The 7500-nt window shown below is 50.6% G+C and overlaps 1 protein-coding gene across 6 annotated transcripts in view; it reads right to left on the bottom strand.

Annotated features, from left to right (window-relative positions):
- PROX1 (prospero homeobox 1) overlaps window positions 1–4511 on the bottom strand; it is a 48840-nt gene extending 44329 nt beyond the window's left edge. For 2 of the 6 annotated variants that reach the window (XM_035321766.1, XM_035321767.1), the window contains exon 1: window positions 3854–4509. The gene's annotated coding sequence lies outside the window, so the exon portion shown is untranslated. Of the gene's footprint in view, window positions 1–2239; window positions 2531–2917; window positions 3488–3853 lie in introns of those variants that run through there. The other 4 variants (XM_035321763.1, XM_035321768.1, XM_035321764.1 and 1 more) reach the window with 4 other exon arrangements.
- Window positions 4512–7500: the final 2989 nt, after the last annotated feature.

Raw genomic sequence — 7500 nt, 5'->3', positions numbered from 1 at the left:
AAGTCTTGGAAAAAAAGAAATTTAGGAAGTTAGTCTCCTCTACATAGTACTAGTACTTTGGCCACGTATTGTCTCAAAACCATGTTTTATACACCTACCATCTCTGGACAGCTATCCAGAAATACACACGTAGAAAGACAGCTTAGATTATCAAGATCTATGTACAAATCTTCAGGAGCCCCATTTTCCACAGCTTGAAATTCTTGATGGTTAAATTTGCCTTACACGTCACTTTTAATGCTCCTTGCTTACCAAAGAGTATTATGTTAAATTTACTCTCCACGTCTAGAGCCTCAACTCGCACGATGCTTCTTTCTTAGAAACCGAATGCTTTCCATTCCCATGCAACTCAAAAATACAACAAAGGCCTCAGTCCCTTTCTAAGTCCACCCAAAAACATACTGTGCGTTACTGTACTAGCAAATTTACTTTTGAAACTTTTGTTTAAGGAGGCTTGATTAAAATGCAGCTATGTATAACTTCTTAATAGCACAGTGTCTACAGGCATGGGTTTATTTCATATCCATGTGATATGCACTGACATGTTAACTGGAAACAGGTTAATTTGTAGGTACCGCAGAGTTCCTGTTCCCAAACCTTTAGCTAGAATGGTATTTAGAAAGGAATAGGACGCCAGGTATTTAACCGTACTCATTACAAAGAGATCGATTTCTGTAATCAATTTTATTAACTCATCTACAAAGCTGCTGATCATTTTCTCCCATATTCATTCATACACCTATGAGACATAACGGAGATTTAATTTCAATCTCACCCTACTTAGCCGCTCTGAAGGAGCTCGGTCTAACCTAACATGCTCAAGTGATAGGGAACAACCATTGAATTCACAGCAGTGAAGTGCTAAACTTGACAAATATTCACTGGTGAATTCAAGGAGCTATCAGTTTATAGAGCTGAAATCGGTCCTATCTTTTCACAAACCAATGACTGTCTTTGGTCCAGCGTCTGCCTGCTTGATGTCAGCCCATCACGCCAATACTACACGAGGAATTTACCATGCTTCTGCTAACAGAAATATTTAAATCTTTCGCTCTAAAGCGCTGCACTGGGCATGGCTTTGCCAGAAGCAGCCACGAAGAGCAGGATGAAAATTATTCCAGTCAACAGCATTTCCCACACAAAACCAGAGCTAAAATCTGAAAAACATATGACACTCATTCACCATAGGTCTGCTCAATGCTAAAGTCACTTTAAAGTCACAGCTGCTAAGGAGAAAGTATCACCTTTTCATATGGTTTTGACACAAGTTTTCTTGGGTGAAAGGCTTATCTAACTCCCTCAGCTGAGACATGCCATAAAGCACCATAAATAAAGGCAGAAACAAATAGCAGCAACAACTACTTTGTTAGGATTTCCCCGTAACAAGAGGTAAAAATCAGAACGTGATTTCCTTGAAAATTACACTACCTGCTCCTTAGCATGCAACAGAGAAGCCAGCAGGGCCCAATCCCGCAACGCCTTCAGCAAGTCCTGCAAATGCCCCACATCCTCAGCTCCCATCGACTACAGCACGCACTGACAGAGCTCTCTAAGAGGAGGTGTTCGGCATTTCATTAGTCCTGGCCTTTATTTTGGGGATACGCACGGCCCTCCACCAACTATCTGCGCTCCGCACTCACTGCCTGGGGAAACAGATTCCTTCAACGAGAAAAAGAAATCGAGCCATTCAAGGTGCAAAACTGAAAACGTTTCCCTCCTACCATGCCGGCTTGGTCCTTGTTATTTCACTCGTCATGAAGAAAATAACTCACGTGGACTCTGTGCAGAGACAATACTGAAATGGTTGCAAGACAGATTCCTACTGCAAACTCAGCCCAAGTTCTCCAAGGGTTTTTTCCCATGCTCCACGATGCCGTTAAATCAGAGACCTTGAATTAGTTAACCTAGCAGTTAGTCTGCACTTTGAGACAGAATAAATCATTATTCAGGGAACTACAACTGGCAGTATTTACAATTCTGCCCCGAATCATATTAAACTTCAATTTCCAAACCTGTCCAATCTTACGACTGCCTTAATTTATCAGCCGATTACAAAAAAAAAAAAAAAATAAAGAAAAAAAAAAAGAAAAAAAAAAGACAGAAGTTGCATGAACCGGGAGGCCTCCGAGCTCAGCTGGCAGGAAAGTCATCTGGAGACACTGCCGGTGCCATTCGGCCAGCTCTCGGAATAATTTCATGGGGAGCTGGTAGCAAAAAGTCTCTACCTTGGAGTTTTTACCTCGGCTCGGCTCCTGCGGCGACGATCCTCTATCCACCCTCCCGAGTACCTCCCGGCACGGGATACCTCGGGGAAAGGCCAAAAAGCACCCAAAACGAGCAAGAAGGGGCCGCGGAGGCTTCAAACTTTCCCTGATTGACGGCTGCTCGCAGCCCAACCAAGGGGAGAGGAGCGGGGAGGGGGCTCGGGGGCGGGCAGCGCTCGGCGGCGGGGGGCGCAGCGCCGCGGGCATTGCGCGGCTCGGCCCCGCCAGGTGCTCCCCCCCCCCCCCCCCCCCCCCCAAGTCTTTTTCCGGAGCAGCGGAGACCCCCGCCCGTTCGGCCGGAGGTTTAGCATCCTCCAGCCTTGCCAGGGATCCCTTCCTGTCGGGGCCCCGCAGCCCGCCTCGGTTCTGGGGTTCTCCCCGCCGCGGGGTGCATGTTTCCCCCCCCTCCGCCTCCCGCGCCGTAACTCCGTTTGAACGCATGGCAAAGTGCTTCGGGGCGCTCGGGAACCGTAAAAACGCGCAGGAGGATCTCCAGCAAAAGCTAAGGGAAAAAAAATAACCCACCCCCCCGATGGAATAAACAACCCCAGACAAGCAAACAACCAGAAAGTAGCAGCAACACGAGCGCTCGGCCACACCAGCGCTCCTATCCCGCGCCTCGCATCCCATCTCCCCGTGTGCTCGCTACCTACCGCTCCAATCCCATTTTCTCCACATTTGCCCAATTCGCAGCTCGTCCCACCCTTGGAAATGACAAAGTGATCGCAACGAGGAGCAGACTAAGAATAATGATAACAATAATAAAAAAAAAGTCCCTGCCCTTCCCGGCCGGGGTTAAAAAGGAGAAGTAACGACATGCAAACGGCAGGCAAATGGGAAGGGACAAAAAGAGCGGCGGCGATAATAAACAAGACAAAGGGGAGCCTCGGAGCACCCGAGCAGGAGTTGGAGGCAGGGGATGGGGAACTTCGGCGGGGGGCAGGAGGAAGCCGGGACCACGAAGAAGGAGCCCGAGAGCCGCAGCATCTCCCGGCTCCGCCGAAGCGCCCCAACGAGACAAAAAGGAGACCCCGGGGGTGAGGGGGGTCCCGCGGCGGGGACCTGCGGCCGCCCGGTGGGAAGTCGGGGAACAGGGAGCGAGATTTGGCAGGGGGGCTCGTCCACACACACCCCCTACCCTTCCCTTTCCCGGGTCATTTAAAGCAGCCCCAAGTGGGAATTAAAAAAAAATTAAAAAAAAATAAAAAAAAAAAAAGGAAAAAGAAGAAGAAGGAGGAGGAAAGATAAGGAAAAAAAATAGAAGGGGAAAAATAGAAGGAAAAAAATAGAATGAAAAGAATACAGGAGAAGGGAAAAAAAAAGGGAAAAATAGACGGAAAAGAAATGGAAGAAGGAAAAAGAATGGAAGAGGGGAAAAGAATAGAAGAGGGGAAAAGAGCAGAAGAGGGGAAAATAATAGAAGAGGGGAAAATAATAGAAGAAGGAAAAAAAGGAATAGAAGAAGGTAAAGAGAAGAAGGAAAAGAAATAGAAGGAAAAGAATAGAGGGGAAAAATTGAAGGAAAAAATAGAAGAAGAAAAAAAGAAGAGGGAAAGCAGGGGCTGAGGAGAGAGGGAGAGGATACTTACTCGGTGCAGAGGCGACGAAACTGAGCCTCTCTTTTTTTTTTTTTTTTTGCCGGTGCAAAGAGAGAAAGGGCGACGCGCACATGCACGGCGCGCCCGCGCCCCGCTCGCTCACACGCGCGCTCGGAGCAGCGCCGCTGCTGGGGGCTGCGGGGGCTGCGCGGAGCTGCGCGGGGGAGTGTGCGGGGCCGTGCGGGGCTGCGCGGGGCTGTGCGGGAGCGTGCGAGCGTGCGGCGCCGTGTGTGCGGCGAGTGTGCGGGAGCGTGGCGGGGCAGGGCTGGGCAGGGCTGGGGCTGGGCTGGGGCTTGGGGCAGGGCTGGGGCTGGCCGAGCCGAGCCGAGCCTGGCCAAGCCGAGCCGCGCCGCGCCGAGCCGGGCGCTCCGCACCGCCCCAAGATTTACTTTAAGACACAGCTGAAGGAAACAGGAAGACCCGACGTCACGCTCCGAGTGACGTGGGCCCGGCCCGGCGCCCAATCGGCAGGCTCCTTGGGCCGGGGGGGGGCCGGCGAGAATTTGGCAGGAGCCGGGGGAGGGCTCCGGGGGGGCCCCGACACCGCCCCGGTCCCCTCCCGCCGGCCGGCGGCGTGGGGCGCGCACCTGCGTGGGGTCAAAAACTTCGCCCAAAGTCGGCCCCGGGGGCGAGGGAAGGCGCGGGGGGGGCTCCGCGGGGGATGCCCGGGGGTGTCCGGGGGTGCTGCGTGTGCGCGGGGAGGTCCACGCGGGTTTCCAAGCGTCCCCGAGCCCTGCCGCGCTTGTGCCGCGCGTGGGGCAGCGCGATGGGGAGCGGGGGGAGCGGGGCTCGGCGGCGCTCCGAAAGTTTGGGGCAAGTGGCGGCCACCCCGAGGCGGCTGCCAGCCGGCTCCCGCTTTAAATCGATAGGGGGAAAATTAAATTCTTCTTCTTACCGGCTCTCAGCGGCAAAAAGGAAGGATGCTCCCGGCCCGGCCGGCAGCGCAGCGCCGCGGTGTGCGGGCAGGGAGCGCCCGGCTGCTGCCGCTGCGGAGCCGAAATTTGGCCCGGGGGGGGCGAGGGCAGGCACCGCAGCCGCGGGTCTGGTTGGGTCCCCCCCGTCCCGTCCCGTCCCCCCCAAACGGCCCCCCGACCGCTTTTCCCCATCTGGGGCTCCGAAGCGGAGCCCCCCGGCCGGCTCCACGCGTGAGTGCGCGCAGGGTGCCGGCACCCCCTGTGCCTGCCCCGGGCGCAGACACCCCACGGCTGCAGGAATTTGGGACCCAAAACCGCCCCGTATCCCGGGACCAGGCTCCCTCTGCCCCACCGGGACCGGGGTCACGCGTGGGGATGCAATTCCCCGGGACAGGCTGCGGGCGGGTGCTTTTAGGGACCACCTTTAGGAAAAACGGGTGCTGAGCCCCTGGCTGGGTCCCCGCACGTCCATCGTGCCTTGCCGGGTGCCAAATTCAGGCTCCCCTTGTAGCCCTAAGTGCTGCAGGGGCTGCGGAACAAGGGTGCAGAAGTGTGCCTGGACGCGGGGGGAGATAGGCTAAATCTGGCGGGTGAGTGACTCCTGAATTCTTTCCCCCCTTTTTTTTTTTTTTTTTTTTTTGTTTTTTAAAGGACACCAGGATTTGTGCAGAGGTGAAGCCGAATGGTGCAAACTCTGATATATAACTAACTGTCTCTGCCAGTGGGCTTGTCACCACCAGGGCTCAACTTTGCTTCAACTGCCACCGGTTTGCTCGAAGTGGAGTAGAGAGAAACTGAGGCACTGCAGGTGCAGCAGCATCCCCAAGGTCACACAGCCTGGGTCCCTTGCATTCCCACTTCCACCTGGATGCCCCCAGACCCTGTCCTTTTCCATCCCAGAGGGCAGGCAGCCTTTTAAGGAACTCAAGTAGATGTTTCGAAGCCCAGTAGTAAAATTTGTGTCCTCCTCCTCCCGAATCATAGGCCTGGTGATGGGGCAGGCTCCTGGTGCTGCGGGTGGGTGCACGGCTGGTTGCCCCTCGCTGCCCCACAGCCCTCCAGCCAGCTGCACACAGGGTCCCAGCAGTGAGCTGAGGTCCCATGTCCCTTGGTAAGTGAGAGATCTTAAGTAGCCTCCCATAATATCTGTTTCCTGAATTTTGAACCTCTCTCCCCAAATTAATTCACATTGACAAAGTTTGGATCCATAGTCAGGGGGTACAGGCTCTCTTCTCCTACCCCACTGCCACCAACTAACGCTTGGTGTGTCTCCAGCTTCAGACCCAAATACTGCATTTCCTCCAGATACGGGGGTCATCAGGTCTATGTTCAGCCAGCTGTGAGCTTTGGCCCATCAGAAATAAATCCTCCTCCAAATTTTGGTACCTCTGACTAGAAAACGTTCACTGTGAGCTGACAGTTTTCTGTGTGTGTATTTCTTTCTTCAAGGGGAAAAAGCAGATGCAAGAAACTTGGGAAAACTTTTGAAATGTGTCCATGGCCATGGGTGATTCCTCTGTCCCTTTGCAGTACGACAAGAAAATTGGAAGTGACAAGGGTTTATTGTTGGGACTGCCTTTTCTTTGATCATTTTCCTTGCTCTGTCTGCTCAGAGCAAATGAAGTAAAGAGCTGTGAATACATAGCAGGTTTTATTTTCTTCCTTTTTTTTTTTTTTTTAATTTTATTTTATTTTTTATTTTTTTTATTTTATTTTTTTCTTCCAAAGAGGTGGGGAAGGTCCAAACACTTTCATGTGCAAAACAAACAAACAAACAAAAACCCCCACAACACTAAAGGCATGATTCTGCTCTTATTTATGCGGATGTTAATTCAAAATAACTCTACTGATATCACTAGATCATCACCAGCATGGTGTGTGAGAAAGTGGAGAACCTTTCCTCACCTCCCTTTGTCCTTGCACCTCCTTCCAGAAAGGAAACCTTTGGAGAAAAATGCCTTTAACCTGGAAAGTAAATGCAACCTAGGTGGTTCAGCAAAGTGCAATATAACTCAAGAAGCTGGTATTGATAGAAATAGATTTTTTTTTTTTTTTTAAAAAAGAAAACCTCCAGAGAAGAGAAAGTGAACTAAACTAATCCTATTAAACGTGGTAGCATGTTTCTGTGCAGTGCGCTGAGAGATTAAGCACAGGAAAAGGGATAAGTGCTGCTTCAGTTTCACTAAACTAATGTGACAACTTGTCATTGGAAATCTTTACAGCTTGTTAGCAGATGACTAGCTGATTCAGATATGTTTTCTACCATTTCCTTTGTGTCTGGGGGTGGTGTTTTTTCTTTCCTGTTCCTTTCTTATCCATACTACTCTATTCTGCTTTTTAATCCTTCATGTCTCCTTCAAGTCAAAACATTTAACTTGCTTTAATCAATATTTTGTTTTGAAGATGTCCCTTGACCTTTTGTTTGTGCAAATTAACCTTCAAGGGCACCTCATTCATTCATTAACCTCAGTGGGATGCCGTATCCCTCAGACATGGCATTTTAGGATGCATAAAACATTTATGAACATTTAGAGATATTATAGTGAATGACTGTAATGCTGCTGCTAATACTACTACATATAATATATATAATATAATATAGTATATTTAAAATATATATAATATATACTAATATATTTGCTCTTTTATTTTCCCTCTTCTCTTCTCTTCTCTTCTCTTCTCTTCTCTTCTCTTCTCTTCTCTTCTCTTCTCTTCTCTTCTCTT

The sequence above is a fragment of the Oxyura jamaicensis genome, chromosome 3, assembly GCF_011077185.1.
Source record: "Oxyura jamaicensis isolate SHBP4307 breed ruddy duck chromosome 3, BPBGC_Ojam_1.0, whole genome shotgun sequence".
Taxonomy (NCBI): Eukaryota; Metazoa; Chordata; class Aves; order Anseriformes; family Anatidae; genus Oxyura; species Oxyura jamaicensis.
The sequence above is the reverse complement of the archived record's forward strand: the minus strand, read 5'-3'. Positions and strand labels throughout refer to the sequence as shown.